The sequence below is a fragment of the Rhinolophus sinicus genome, linkage group LG15 (assembly GCF_036562045.2).
Source record: "Rhinolophus sinicus isolate RSC01 linkage group LG15, ASM3656204v1, whole genome shotgun sequence".
In the NCBI taxonomy this organism is placed as follows: domain Eukaryota; kingdom Metazoa; phylum Chordata; class Mammalia; order Chiroptera; family Rhinolophidae; genus Rhinolophus; species Rhinolophus sinicus.
The window spans coordinates 7,840,319-7,856,718 of record NC_133764.1 but is presented as its reverse complement, the minus strand read 5'-3'; the positions used below and the strand labels follow the sequence as shown (position 1 = coordinate 7,856,718).

The 16,400-nt window shown below is 41.5% G+C and overlaps 1 pseudogene; it reads left to right on the top strand.

Annotated features, from left to right (window-relative positions):
• Window positions 1–301: 301 nt before the first annotated feature.
• Window positions 302–508, top strand: LOC109460147 (large ribosomal subunit protein eL38; annotated as a pseudogene).
• Window positions 509–16,400: the final 15,892 nt, after the last annotated feature.

Genomic DNA, 16,400 nt, shown 5'->3' with positions numbered 1-16,400 from the left:
GTTATGCCCTCATTATGGGGGAAGACCTATGAGAGGCATGAAACCTGCACTGGTTTTTCCAGAAAGACTTCCTGGTGGAGGTGACATTTGAGCTGTATATTAAAGTATGATGTTGATTATTCAGTCCAATGAGTGGGGAGAGATCTTTCTAGGGCAGAGGAAATAGCATATGTAAAGACAAGGAAGTAAAAAGATGCCTTGGGTTTTGACAACTAAACATAGCTTAGTGTTGGCTGTGAGCGTGTCTCAGCGTATGCGAGGTATAGGGGAAATTCCGAGGTGCCAGCCATGCCTCAGAGCCATGCCTTGTAAAATTGAGACAATCAAGAACTTCCTGCTCAGAGCCAGGAGGAAGGATGCCAAATCTGTCAAGAACAAGAAAAAGGATAATGTGAAGTTTAAAGTTTGATGCAACAGATACCTTTACACCTTGGTCCTCACAGACAAGAAGACGGAGAAACGGAAGCAGCCCCTGCCCCGAGGTTTGGCAGTGAAAAAGCTGAAATGAACCAGATGTGCTAATCTGAACTGTAACGCAATTTTAAAAATTCCAAACAGATAAGTAAAAATACCTTAGTGTTGCACAAACTCGGTGGCTGGAGAGAAAAGAAAATGTCAGATAGGTGCAGCAAGAGATCATCTCACGAGGTCACAGATGGTCTTGAACGTCACCCTCAGGAAGGGTGCCACCAAAGAACCTGAAGCAGGACACAGTGGGATGGGGGATGGCTAGGAATAAGGATGGAAGGTGACAGGACTTTTATGAGGACATTTATAATAAAGGTGATTAAAATGAAGAGAAAGTGATGGAACAGGAGAAATGAGTATAAGAATAATCAGAAGACTTCAAGGTGGTGTCCTTAGAGGGAGAGCAAGGAGGTTACATCTCCACATGCCACTCGGTGGTCTAGTTTTTCTCCAGCTTCATAACAAAACTCCATTGCAAATGGAATACAATTTCCAGCTTATATCGTGAAGACTTATCAGCTCTGAGATCTCATGGCCACAGTTCAATGGTTTGAATGAGCTGTCTTTTGTGGAGGAGGGGATTCAGGCAGAAGATAGGAGGTCAAATTCATTTCAAGCCCAATTTAATGAGGCCTGTGAGGTTACAGAGAAACGGGAGGAGCCTGCTTTCCTCTGCCTTAAATTCTCACCTAACCCTGTAAAGTCTTTCATCCTTTAAAAAGATCATTTAATAAGGTATGGCAGTGTGAGAAGCTGCAAGCAAAAACATGGTTTCTTAGCTCATCTCAGGGTTCTGCCGAGTAGAATGATGTGTCTCTGTGGGTGGGGGTAGAATAGCACATGAGTAAATGAGAGTGGGAGACCTTAATTCGGTATTCCTAATACAGGTAGATCACACCTTTTGCTTGTTATTGTCCAGTCCTTGGGTGTTCTGTTCTGTCTTTTTAATTCTTTTTTCTCTTTGAATTTCAGTTTGGGAAGTTTCTATTGACATCTTTAAGTTCTTTCATTCTTTCCTCAGCTGAGTCCAGTTTATCGATAATTCCGTCACAGGCATTTTTCATTTTTGTTGTGGTGTTTTGGATCGCGAGCATTTCCTTTTGATTCTTTCTTAGTGTGTCCCTCGCTCTGCTTACATTACTCATCTGTTCTTGGCATGTTGTCCACTTTTTCCATTAGAGCCCTAAGCATATTAATCACAGTTGTTTTAAATTCCCAGTCTGATCATCTAACATTTCTCCCATATTTGAGTTTGGTTCCAATGTTTTCTCTGTCTCGTTAATCTATGGGGTTTTGCTTTTTTTTTTTTTTTTTTTGTCTTTTAGGATGCCTTGTCATTTTTTGTTGCAAGTTGGACATAATGTACTAGATAAAAAGAACATGGTCCTGGTTACCTGCAGAGTTTCCATCTTCTAAGTTCAGCTCCAGTAAATTGTGATTCTCTGTGTGCCTGTCTGTCTTTTCCATTTGGGGGGGCAGCAATTTTATCTCTGTTTATAGATGTCCTATGACATCAGTTTTCTGATGGATCAAGAGTTCCTGATTTTCAGTTTGTTCATCTTTCCTCTTGTTGTGTAAATGGGAGAGATGGCTTCCAAGCTCCTTACCTGTTGGCCTAGAAACCCAAAGAAGTATTTAATTTGGAATTGTGTTCATCAGAGGTTTATAAACAATATTAAGAAAGCTGGTTTTAGAATTTTAGAATTAAGAGCTTTTAACCACTCATTTTGATTGCTTATTTGGTGAATGTCAGGAAATAACTAGGCTTTTGCCTTCAAAATGAGGATATTTAGCTAGATTCAGGCCTTTTCTTATAGACACACAAAACTTTAGCAGACTCTCCCTCCCATTATATAGATAAGCACACTGAGGTTCAGAGAAGTAAAGCGATTTTCTTACAATCACACAGCCAATGACAGACCTGGGGCTTGAGTCCATATCTCCTGACAGTCAGTTAAGTGTTCTTTCCATGGCACATATGTCTCCCTGGTCTAGTCTCCTGAACACAATGGCGGTCTTTTAACCTTCATTCGTAGAAATGAGAGTCACAACAACAAAGAACATGGAGGAGGGGCGTGTGTGGCCTTACTGAAGGGGTAGGAGGTGAAGAGGAAATACCAGGATGATTCAGAACCAGACAGCGACATCCCAAGTGGAGTAAGATGCATTTTGAAAAGGAAAAGGGACTTGGTGGTTATAGGACTGTGAGACTCACCTTCCTGAGTCCCTGGAGGTTGGCACCCTGCCCCACTCCGACAGTTGTGTGCACACTGGTGCCCTCTAGTGGTTTGAAGAAAGTGATCCTTTCCTCAAAACTGGCTACAGTGAAAACTTCAAGCTTGAGGTCCTGGAAGGGAAAGAAAAATGTCCCTCCTCCATCTCTCTCGTTGGTTCAGAGATTTGTATAACCGAGCTTTTTTTCTTTTTCACTCTTTAACTTCTTTTCATTAAACAATCCAAAGACATTTAAAAACATGAGTAAAGGACAGCATTACCCCATATGGAGACCCATATGTACCCAATTGTGAGAATGGGGGAATGGAAGCCGTAGAAACACGCGCAAAACACACCAGGATGTGCATACACACATACACATACCTGGGGTGGATGGAAGCTTTGTGGGCCATAAAGGTTATAAAATTTGAGAAACTCCCTTTGATGAACAATATAAAAATAGAAATACAAAATTAAGTATAGAGGCTTGGAAGATTTCCATTCATCAGCTTCACGGTGAATAATCCTCGCCCATGCCCATCCGCCTACACATACACACAGAGGAAATGAAGGTAGAAAGCAGACCTATTTTTATCTTTTATTATTAGTCCTAAAATCCTATACAAAGCCAGACAATTAAGTTTGCGAACTTTCCACCATGCTATGTGCTGAAAATGGTTCACCTCAGTGAGGTCACCTTGAAAACCTGCACATTTATTCTGATGACATTATCCTTATTTAAAATGTATCCAGAATTGTTCTTGAAATTGCCTTCAGAGCCTGTGGTATATTCCTTGGAACATCATTAATGACAATTTTTATCCTTTAAATTCAGATTCCTTGTTTTGTTTGTTTGTTTGTTGTTTTTTTGGTGTTTTTTTTTTTTTTTTTTTTCGCAATAGCCAAACTCACAGAGCCAATTCTGGTAAGTACTAAGATAGATAACCAAGCTGGACGATGCTGTGTTGGTGAAGAGTCACGAATCTTTTTAAAAGCTATCAATCTCTTTTGCCCTTCCATTGTTTCTACATTATCCTGTGAAGACGTTTTCCTGAAAAGCAACTCCAAAATGTTTTTAACCATGAAAGAATCACTGGACTAGCTGTATATGCATGGTGGCCTTGAGCATGTGTCTTGCAGTCCTCCAACCACAAGGACAGTTGACCAGGGGCCCAGCTGTGGAGCTACAAAATCTATTTACTTGTTCACAAGAAGGCCAGGTCTCCCATGGCTGTTCCTACCTCAGAAATGTATGCATCAGGGACAGAAAGGCAGATTCATTCGTAGCAGGGACTCCTCTGTGGACCAACTTTGGCTCAAAGACATCCCAAGACTTTGTTGGCCTTTTTTAGACTATGTGGCAGTTTAGGGTGTTTCCGTGAAACCTTCTCTTTTTCTGTCATTTGCTCAAGGTCAAAATTGTATCACAATCTGACTCTTTCTGCTTCCCTGGCCTTCTCCCTATTTCTTTTCCCCATAGGCATTCTTCCTAAAAAGCCTTGCACAGTTAATCCCCTCTTGGTTTCTGCTCCTTGAAGGGCCAGACCTAGCTTTCCAGACCACTGTAAAGTGCAGCATCCTCTTTGTTTCCTCTAGTGTCTATGTAACTGTAATAAAGAGTCTGGTCCCATCATTTATGTGTGACTACTGGCAGTTTTTAAGCTTCACTCTTCCCTCTACCCTGTGTACCCCACATCTGTGAAAACTAATAAGAAAGCCTGGGTGTTCCTTCATTGGCACCTGCAGGAGATTCAAATCCCACTAGCTCCTGCCCCTTCATGGAAGCTCTCACGCCAGCCCCATTCCCTAACCACCATAAAAACACAGGGCAGGCTCCTTTTCTCTATCTCTCAAGTCACTTTGGACCTGGTTAGGAGGCCTGCCCTGCTCTCCCCAGAGACCCCAGTAATAAGTAACAAATATTTCCATACCCTCTTGGTGAATATGTGGCATCATCAGTTTTGACATCTGAACCAAATTTTGGGAGGGGGTGTTTATCTATCTTTGAAGGGTGGTCCCAATAGTGACAAAATGTTGTCAGTTGCCAAATATTGGAATTGGCTACCTAGGTCCATGACTAAGAACAGGCGTTGCTAAGTGCCCCACATGTCACTTGAGAGGATCACAGCTAAGTGGTCAGCCCCCTTCCTTCAGGGCATGTAGAATGATGCCATTCAATAACGTTAGCACTGCCCACCCGCTCTTGACACACAACCGTAATATAAAAGGAAGGCTGAGAGGAAGAGGAGGTGGCATTTTGAAGAAGTGTGGTGCTGGTGAAAAGTAGCCCTTGCCTTTTCTCTCCGAAGCTAAGACAGGGCTACCACGGGAATCAATCATGAAATAGAAATTGCATGAACTTCCTCTCCCTCCACGAAGTTGGGAACAGAGGATCATTTTCTCTGAAAGTTGACAAGTGAATGGATTGGCAAAATGCCTACTGCTAGGACATGTCAGAGGTGATAGAAGAGAGAAGGTATGACTGAGCTAGGGTATGACGGTGGGGGAGCCAGCACTTGTCACCATTTCGTTTGGCAAAGATGTATGTTTCCTGAGCAGGCGTGAGAGTAGATCGCTCCAGACAGCTTGAAGTTACTTCAGCCGACAGGGCTGCTAGTGGAGTGTGGGGGTCCCATAAACAAGATGCTGTGAGCAGACAGCCTAGAGATAATGCAACTGAGAGACAAATCCAGGGAAATGTTGCAGGGACCGGGCCTTCTAAGGCTCTCTAAACATTAAAAATATCCTCTGTGAAATAACCAGCATCCCTTTGGAAACTTGACATAGTGAGAACCAATGGCTACTGGCTACTCAGTGTTACAGTAGAAACAGCAGCCAACAGAAAGAAGCCACTTGCCCTCTGGGCAGCCAATAAGGAGACATGTCACCCCTTCCTACCCTTGGGCCCCACATTGGTGTGGTATGTGCCATCCTCTGAATTCCAAGTCACTAGCCTCAAGTCTAGCTCTTGTGGATGGGGGAAGCAGCTCGGGGATGGACAGAGTACTTCAAAATGGCTACAGAATTAGCAATTTAAAATAAACAACACTGAATCTAAGAGAAAGGAAGAAAGACTGATCTAATCACCCAAAGTGACCACAGAGTTATAGAATTCAGCTGCAACATCATGAAGGGAATCCACTGTCACATGGGGGAGAAAAGTTAACTATAACCCAAGAAACTGGAAAAACAAAAAAACTTTATGTTTCTATTCCAGTGAGTTCATATCCTTCTCTAAATCCACTACATATAATTTTTAAAAATACAAAAACGTCTTTAAAGGAAATAATGAAACATCACCTATAATTTGGTGCCTGCTGTATTGCACGCAATTAATTGCTTTCATATATTCAGACAATGTTAATTTAATCTATAGGTTATGTCCATCATTTCCAACCTCTGTGATGTGCTCATGTTGTTTCCTCTACCATCAGTCCTCCTAGCACTCCAGCTCCTGTCTTTCAATTTTAAATCTTCCATCATTAGAAAGACAAAGCTATCCTTTTTCTTTTCCTTCAGAGAGTCTGGGGAAGAGAATAGCCCTTGGCTAAGAATTTAATCTAGCTCTTTCAAGAAGTAATTACAAACCCTTCTCAGGTCTTTGTGTAGGCATGAGAGCAGTTCTTAAGAGGCATAAAGCTGGAAAATGGGCTCACTTCTTATTTCCAACAGGCTCTAGGGAGTACAGTTTGAAAGGGTGGGAGCATCTACACTGTTCAAAGGTAAATTACATAAGGCGTTAATTACAAATAGAGAGGAGGCTTTGAAAACTACAGGGACATTCGGAAAATATTTCTCTTCCACCTTATGGGTTTAGACTTTAATATCCCTGATAATTAATACTCATCCTTGGGGAAGGTGTACATGTGTGTACTGGAGGGGGAATCAGAAAGAAATCCCACAGGCCTCCAATGAGTAATCAATAGAAAGAGGATTGTCTGCCACTCACAGTGGTATAGAAACCCCTTGGGGGCTGGAATAGGAGTGTCCACGTCAGCTGTGGACTGCTGGGTGAGACACGGGATGCCAAAGGCCACCATGAACTCTCCCTGGGATATTGCCTAAAGTGGAAGCACGCAGAGCAGGCAGAGTGTTCTGTTGGCAGAAAGGAGTCAGTTACTGGGTTGAGATCAGCCCCTGTATGAAGACAGAAAGTCTTCCTGACACGTAAGTAAAGAGTCATAGGAAGGAGAGTAGAATGGGAGGGTTCATAGTGAGGGCAGACAATAAAACAGGACAGAACGGTGTGGGGGTGTGCGGTGAGGGCATTCCTTCTGTGAACTTAACATTGTGAGTGTTTTCCCTTGCACTACGGTGAAAGTCATATCAGCATTTTAAACATCTGTGTTCCTCTGTTGTGATGTCCTTTGATTACTACAATCATAGGTAACAGTTTATATATATATGTGTGTGTGTGTGTGTGTGTGTGTATATATGTATATGTATATGTATATGTATATGTATATGTATATGTATATGTATATGTATAGATAGATAGATATGAAGATGGACAATTATGTTTGCAAATGCGTCCTAGTAAAAGGGCTACATACCTCATTGCTGAATATCACTACGGTCACCTTCGAAGTACTCCCCTTGGGAAGCTATGTAATGATGCCAGTGCCTAGTCCACCCTTCAAAACAATTTTGGAACTCTTTCTGGAATGGCCATCAGAGCTGTTGTCGTATTACCCTTGATGTCCTGAATGTCATCAAAATGTCTTCCTTTCAATATTTCCTTTATTTTCAGGTAAAGAAAGAAGTCATTGGGGGCCAGATCAGGAGAGTAGGGAGGGTGTTCCAATACAGTTATTTGTCTACTGGCTAAAAGCTCCCTCACAGACAGTGCCATGTGAGCTGGTGCATTGTTGTGATGCAAGAGTCATGAATTGTTGGCTAAAAGTTCAGGTCATGTAACTTTTTCACACAGCCTTTTCAGCACTTCCAAATAGTAAACTTGGTTAACTGTTTGTCCAGCTGTTACAAATTCATAATGAATAATCCCTCTGGTATCAAACAAGGTTAGCAACATCATCGAAACAAGTGTGCAAACTTAATTGTCAGAGCTCGTATATTGAGTATTACAATTTTAATACAGTTTTCCTTCCTTAAAATGTATATACATTTTTGGCACACCATATAAACCGATAGATAGATAGATAGATAGATAGATAGATAGATAGATAGATAGATAGATCTAGATCTAGATCTATATAGATAGATAGATAGATAGATATCTGAACATATGTGTGTGTGTGTGTGTGTGTGTGTGTGTGTGTGTGTGTGTGTGTGTGTGTGTGTTGAAAGACAAAGGAACAGACAAATGAGGGGAAGAAAGGCCTGCCTAATTCCGCCTTCTGTGGGCGGCCGTGCGGAGGCAGGAACTGCTTACCAGCAAAGTGTTCAGAGAAGAGATGGAGCTGAGAGCCGTGGGAAGGAGAGCAGGATGGTGAGGCTAGGAAAGCCTGTAAACTGAACCCTCCTTGCTCCCAGTATGTATGAGAAGAAAGTGACCTTTCAAAGTGGGAAAAGGCTGATGTGTTGGTTGCTCTATTTTCTCCTCAAGGTCATCTTCTTAAATGCTGCATCCTTTACTGAGCCTTCCCTGAGCTCATCCAAGATAGAATCCCTCATGCCTCCGAGGCTGAGAGTCCTTGATTTGGGTCTCCCTTATGGCACTTACCAATTTCCACTTCAAATGACAGTTATTTATAAAGTAACTCCTTGCCCAGATACCTTTGGTTGGTCTTTAGTTCCCCTCATGCCCAACACATTTTTCACTCTTCTCCAGCCTGCTTTCTGCAGTAGGACTCTGAGCTGCGTGCAGAACACCAACAGACACCCCCTCTCTCTAGCTTCTGATGGCCCATGGGGGACTTTTACAGTAGGTGGGAGGCAGGTTGGACTATTTAGTCCCCTGGTTTTTTCCTGTCACCTCAGGATGGCTACGTCTCTCAACTGAAAGTCTCTCCTCTCAGAGTGGCTGACACTAGGAGACTCCACTCCCTTCCAGGTTCCAGTATTCACACTTTAGTTCTGCAGGGCTTAGGGAGGATAACACCTTGGCTGCTGCCAGCTCAGCTAACCACACGATTCCTTATATGTTCCCATATTCCTTCTTTTGTAAATAATTCTTCAGTTTATCTTATTCTGTGCATACCAAGTGTTTCCTGTTGGGACCCTGCCTGACAGACTCCCTTACTAAACAAATTGAAAGCATACCAAAAAGTGTTTGAATTATTTGAATTATGCTTATACCTGAACCATAGTTAAAATAGAGCCTTGCGTATTATAGGTGCCCAATAAACATTTGCTCAATTAATAATACCCTCTAGAACAGAGTTTCTCAACCTCTATACTATAGCTATTTGTCCTGTGCACTATAGGATGTTTGGTAGCATTTCTGGCCTCTGTTTACTAGATAGATGCCTACAGCACCCCAACCCTAGCTGTAGCCAACAAAAATATCTGCAGACATTGCCAAATGCCCCCTGGGGGGCAAAATCACTCCCAGTTAAGATTTACTGTCCTAGACATCTGCTGCTCTTGTCATTTCAGCTTTCATGTTACAAAAAAACAATATCATTACTTCATAATGACAGTCCATAATACACATGTATATATGTACACACACACACATATACACACACACACACATGAATGTGAGGATCCATAGACATAAAACACTAAAAGTCACACAGTGTGACATATATAAATATATGTGAATATATGGAAATGTATTTGAAAGGAATTTTCAAAGTTAGGAAATCAAAGATAAATTTCCTTATTTGTAAAATCAAAATTTTTATTATCAAGTGAAAAAAAATCACCCACACATTTGAGATAACATTAAATGAGGTTTCTTTGACCTTTACAGAGATTCATATGCTTAGATCTTCAAAAGATCATAAGCATAAATGCAAATGTAGAAGTGCTCAACATAGTACCTCAAATAGAGAATGATCAAAAGAAACAAGGTTCTTCAAGGTACGATGGTGAGAACACAGGTATGTAATGATCATTCCTCCCCCCACACTCAGATATTCATTGAAATGACCAATGGCTTCCAAGCACAGAGAAACATTATGGTGTCTTTTGTTTGTCTGCCTGCAAGAGAGGTGTGTTTGGGGTCTCAAAAGTCAGAAAGCCACTACCTTGGTCTTGGTATGTTGTCTCAGGTTTTGTTTATCGTCTTCCTTCTTTTGTGTCTTTGCTTCTTCTGCAGGTCTTTCCCCCTCTCCCACCAATGGATACTATCAGTACCACCATGTTCCAAAAATCCAGGGGATACCCTTCCCTTTCTTGTAGAGCTGTCCTATGCTAGAACACTGTCTCTTACTAACAGATCAGTACAGTGCTACCCCATCCCCCTGCCAGAGCTGCTGAAGGTATTTTGGTACTGTTTGGAGAAGTATTTCAAAGTCCTAGGTGGGTCATAGGTGATGGAGGAAATTTTCCCAGAGTTTTGGTGCATGGAACTGAGGCACAATCGCTGTCTTAAGATTCAAACAAGCGTTTTAAAATGGAGTCACCAATTCAAACAGGGCTGTGCATAGAGTAAGCATCAACGTAGGATACCACTGATACCAGCCACGATGGAAGCTAACAAAATAAAGGTAAGAAATCAATAAGAAGAAGCATAGGTAGAGGCAAGTACAAGAGTCTGCGGTGGCTTTTTATATAGCTCCCAAAGCAGCCAGCAACAATTATTTTAAAGGGACAACCATGTAAAATCAGCCACAATAGTCACAAACAACTTGATTGAATTTCCACCAGTCACCTGCACCAAAGGGAGACTGATTCGAAACTGAGGCAGGTGAGGATCATCCATTTTACAGAGAAAGGTACTGGCAACAGGTTTCTAAACATGGGAAAGATAATGTGTTCTGCTTCCTGTTTCTTACCCATAATTGTTCCTGGAAATTTAACCTAAAACCTATTCCACCAGCCTTTCCAGAGTTACTAAATACCCTTTAAAAAATTGCTTCCTGCTTAAGGTAGCTAGTGAAGATGGTATGATCTACAACTGCAAATGGAGTAATCCTTGGATTTTAATTCAAGCTGTGTGTGTGTGTGTGTGTGTGTGTCCTGAAATAATACACTCTACGCTAACATGAATTTGAATAAGACATGATTGGTGCTTGGGCTGTCATCCTCTGGCCAGCCCCCATTTGGAAACAGGGATGGCTAACGTTATCATCTTTTATTGGAGAAAGGATACAGTAAGAGGTGAAAAACTTGAACTAATTTGGGACTTTTTCATTTTGGTACGCAATCGGTATCATACAGTCTATGACTATACAGTATTTTAGCAATATAGACTGACTGAAAAAATATTGATTTCCATTAACCTACATTGTATGCAAATGAATGATTAGTTACCACATATTGTTCATGATAAGAAGTTACATATATGATACATGTGTATCCATACATATGTGTATTCTATAATATACACATACATATATACATTTGCTATAATAAGGAAGTTGAGATTTTATAACACCTCCTGATAACAAAAATTATATTACGAAAGTTTCATTTCAAAAATCAATCTGTCAGGAAACTGACTCGCAAAGGAAGGACTCCAACAGGAAATTTCTGGCCAGAAGGCAAGTAAAGACAGAGCTCAGGCAGTTTGGCTGAGAGTTTGGGGTCACTTTTCACTGTGGATAATTTCTGGTTCCCCTAGGGGTGGCTGAGAAGAGTTGGTGGGTTAAAAATTAAAGTCTAGGGTCCACTAGGCTAGGCTCTTATGACCTCTCTCACTTTGGGTTGGGACTTCCAAGTACAGTACCCTGGAGACCATAGTGAACCAGAAGTAGACAAGACCTTCCAAGGAATAAAGTACATCTTCAGGTTATCTGTATCTCTGGTAATCCCCTACCAAGTTCTTGGCAGATGCAAATGTAAATTATTTCTACAAAGAATATTTCCAATACAATACCTGCCATACAAGAAAAACAGCCTAAGAGGAAAAAAACAATACTAACAAAACTCAACAAAAACAACAAAATAAAATAGACTCACATGGCTCTAGACTTTTTCAGTTATTAGGCACAGACTTTAAAATAAACATGCTCATTACGTTCATGATAATAAAACACACAACTGAGAATTTTGACAAAGAATTAAAAACTATGAAATGAAAGAACCAAGTAAAAACTCTAGAGTAAAAATAAAAAGTGACATTAAGAATTCAACAGGTAGACGAACAGTAGAAAAGGCACAACCAAACAGAATGACTGAGATAAAACATGGATCAGAGGACAATAGCCAGAATAAGTCTTGGCGGACAAAAGGTACAAATACAAAATAAAGGATAAGATACATATAAATAGAGTCAGGAAAGGAGCTCAAGAAGGAGAGGAAAGAGAGAATGATAAAGCAGTATTTAGAGAAATAAAGTGGCAATGACGGCTAAAATTTGAAAGACTGACTTAAGCACGTAGGTGAGCAACGAGTTCATAAATTTCTAAAGAGTATAAATTGGGGCAGCCACCTTGGAAAACTGTTTGACGCTGTCTGCTAACATTGAAGATTTGCCTTCCCTATAATTCAGCAATTCCACTTGTAACTATATACTTAACAAGAATGGGTACACACGTACCTCGGAATCAGGTACAAGAATGGTCATCGCAGCACTGTTTGCAATCACCCCAAGCTGGAAACAGCCCAACAGGCATCGACAGTAAGAATGGATAAATAACTTGTGGTATATCCGTCCTTTGAAATATACAGCAACGAAATGAAGACAGCATGACTCTTACAATGAAAACACATATAAAGCTATATGAAAACACACTGTGGAATGAAAGAAGGCTGACACAACAACAAAGAATACATGTTGTATAATTCATTTACGTAGACTTTAATATATGGCTAATAATGTAGTATTTCAATATGCATGTGTGATGTTTTATAATATCACACACACACACACACACACACACACACACACACACACACAGTGAAACCCATACAATCAGGAGAGTGATAAGCTTTAGAGGGTGGGATGATTGGACTTGGGCATGAGTTGGGCTGCTAGAAAGCTACTGATACTCTATTTCCTGACCTGGGTGCTGGTTTGATGGGTCTTTGGGTATCTGCTTCGTGCTACATTTTTGGGCTGTCCATCTTTTCTTTTCACACATATTTTCCTGTGTGATATATTTCACAATAATAAAAAAAGGTTTATAAAAACAATTGCTTCAACACAAACAATAAAGTGGTTAGGGGCTAGAGAGTTTCAGACTGACAATCAAAAGAATTTAGTTTTCTTATGGCAGTTTTAATAAAAGTATTTCCATAATTATAAATCTCTTTTATTGCAAGCTGAAGAGAATAAATTGGTGGATAAAAACGGACCAAAACATATGAAATGCCTCAGTGTTTGCTCTTTGGTCTACACACCCAGGGTTCTCTCATGAGCACCACTATTTTTGCCTTTGATCTTTGCAACTTTACTTGCAATCCAGTTCACCCCCCTTTTCCAAGGGACTGAGGAAGAGTTGGGGGCCTGCACTTTCAGGCTGAGTCCTTCCCCTCACACCCTAAAGAAAGTGCCGAGGGGTGGTCTTTTGAGTGAGGATTCACTTGCGCTCACTCCAGCAACTAGGAGCTGCTCTCACAGGCTTACATTCTAGAACGAAAATGCAGAAACAAGAGTGTGTAGGATGTCAGAGAATGATAAACACTATCAAGGAAAAGGAAGTCCTAAGAAGCCGCCCCACAGGGCAGGAGCTTCCCCAATTCTGCTCCCGTCATCGGTCAGCTAAGTACACGAGGCATCGTAACATTCAGTATATACCAGGTCTGACAATAACGTTCGCGAACTTGTTGCAACAATATTGCTAAATTTTTTGACATCAGAAGGATTGTTCATTATGAATTTGCACCAACTGGACAAACAATTCACCAAGTTTACTATTTGGAAGTGCTGAAAAGGCTGTATGAAAAAGTTAGACAAAAACAACCTGAACTTTTCGCCAACAATTCATGGCTCTTGCATCACAACAATGCACTAGCTTACATGGTACTGTCTGTGAGGGAGTTTCTAGCCAGTAAACAAATAACTGTATTGGAACACCCTCCCTACTCACCTGATCTGGCCCCCAGTGACTTCTTTCTTTACCCGAAGGTAAAAGAAATATTGAAAGGAAGACATTTTTATGACATTCAGGACATCAAGGGTAATACAACGATAGCTCTGATGGCCATTCCAGAAAAAGAGTTCCAAAATTGCTTTGAAGGGTGGACTAGGCACTGGCGTCAGTCCATAGCTTCACAAGGGGAGTACTTCGAAGGTGACCATAGTGATATTCAGCAATGAGGTATTTAGCACTTTTTCTAGGATGAGTTTGTGAACTTAATTGTCAGACCTCCTATACTTGTAGGAGGAAAGGAGGGAGGGAGAGAGTGAGGAAGGAAGGAAAGATAGGGAGGGAGAAAGAAGTTCCTGATGGAGGTTATTTTGCATGCAATTCCCATAAGGAAACCTATGACATAGAACAGTTTCCTATGTTACTCTATACATACATTCGTACTGTGTTGATGCAACAATAATATGATTCCTGTTATGAAAGTTCCCGTTTCCATTTAAATTACGTCAGGAACATCTCCCCATGTAAGCAAACACAAATACACATCATCTTTGGAAACCTTGCCTCCCAGTATCTGCCTATATTAATCTCCAATCTGTCTTTGTTTGGTGTCTGCGTGTCCCTACTGGGGAGGGATGGTCAGCACCTCTGCTGCCCTCAGCTTTTTCCCAATCCTGACTCTTTACTTAATTCCCTTGCTTATTTCCTGCTCATTGTCCCACTGATCTGGACGTGGGCATGGCACTACTTGTCACAGCATCCACTTCTGGAGTACCCCCCGCTCCTATCTGCTTCCTGAAACTCTGATTCCTGGTCGACCTACCAATGTTCACAGGACCCCATGTTCAATGTGGTTCCTTTAGGAAGGGCTATCATTCTAAAACATAGCGACAGTGGGCAGCAGGGACCAAGGGCATTTGGAGAAACAGACTGAGGAAACTGAGAGTCAGGGGAGTTGAGTGACTTATGTAAGTCTCTGCCACCAGTTACAGGCAGATCCGAAGCCTGATTCCTAGCCCAAGGCTCTCTTTGTGTGATTCTATACTCTATCAAAACCCAACAACCCTCAGCTATTGATATCAATTTTATTCATAATTGCTAAGACTTGGAAGAAGCCGAGATGTCCTTCAGGTAGGTGAATGAATAATTAAACTGTGGTACATCCAGAGAATGGAATATTAGTCAATGCTAAAAAGAAATGAGTTATTAAGTCATGAAAAGACATGGAGAAACCCTAAATATGTATTACTATGTAAAAGAAGCCAATCTAAAAAGGATATATACTCTGTGATTTCCACCATATGACACAGTGGAAAAGGTAAAACTATGGAGACAGTAAAAGATCCGTGGTTGTCAGGGGTGGAGGATAGGGAGAAATGAACAGGTGGAGCACAGAGGACATTTAGGGCAGTGAAAATACCCTGTATAATACAATAATGGTGGATCCACGTCATATACACTTGTCCAAACCCATAGAGTATAAAACACCAAAAGCAAACCCTAATGTAAACTAGGGACGCTGGGAGGTAATGATGTGTCAGTGTGGGGTCATCAGTGTAACAGATGCAACACTCTGGGGTGGAATGTTGGTGACAGGGGAGGTTGCACAGGTGTGCGAAAGGGGGACTGCCGGGCACATCGAAACTCGCTGTGCCTTCCTCGCAATTTTGCTGTAAGCCTAAAACTGCTCCAAAAAATAAAGTCTATTAAAACAACAACAGGAGAAAGCATTCTCTTCCCTATTGTGACCCAATGTTGGCTCTAGAAAAAGAACCTCAGGAAATTCATGCTTCTGTGATTTCCTTCCTGGCATTTTTGTTTAACCAGGCAGCAGAATCCTTGTGCAAGAAAGGAAAGGACAGCTAGACACCTGTCTCTTCTCCACTTGGTGTCCATGGCACATGACAGTTTTCAAAAGGCTTATTGCTCGCTCAGTAGAATTGGGGTGCCAACAAATACCCTGGGTTGTTATTTCCAAATCACTCTGAGTCTCATCGTGGGAGCTTCAGTAGATAAAATGATTCCATGAAGTGTATCTCCCAGTCTTTGATTTTGTTTTAAAAGCACAGTGGCCTGAGGGACCCATACTTTACTTTCCACCGCATGGTACGTTGAAAGACTTCCACAAGGGAAAAAGCCAGCTCAGTGACACCCTCACTCCCTTGCCAAAGTCAGGGAAAAGGAACCAACTTGGTTGGGCACCTACCATGTGTTAGGCTCTGTGCCAGCACCTCACATGCTTTCTTTATCTTATTGAATTCACATTACGACTTCACAAGGATATTATTCCCATTTTACAGCTTAAGAAACAGAGGTGGAGAGAGGTTACTAAATACCAAAGACAATCAGGTAGTGAGTTGTAGAACTGGAAAGCAACCTAAGCTGGTCTCACTTAACCACAGGAAGAGTGTGACCAGGGAAGAGTGTAGCAGGATCCAAGCCCTGTCCTTTGGAGGACAGCTTATGCCCAGTTAGTGATTTAGCAATTTAGCCAATGGGGAGACGCTGCTGTCTCCTAGGCCTTTAGTCCACACCCTACGGCCAGCACTGCCCGCCTTCCTTTCTAGCCACACACTCACTGGGCTGCCTTCAATATCACCACCGATGTGCTGCGAG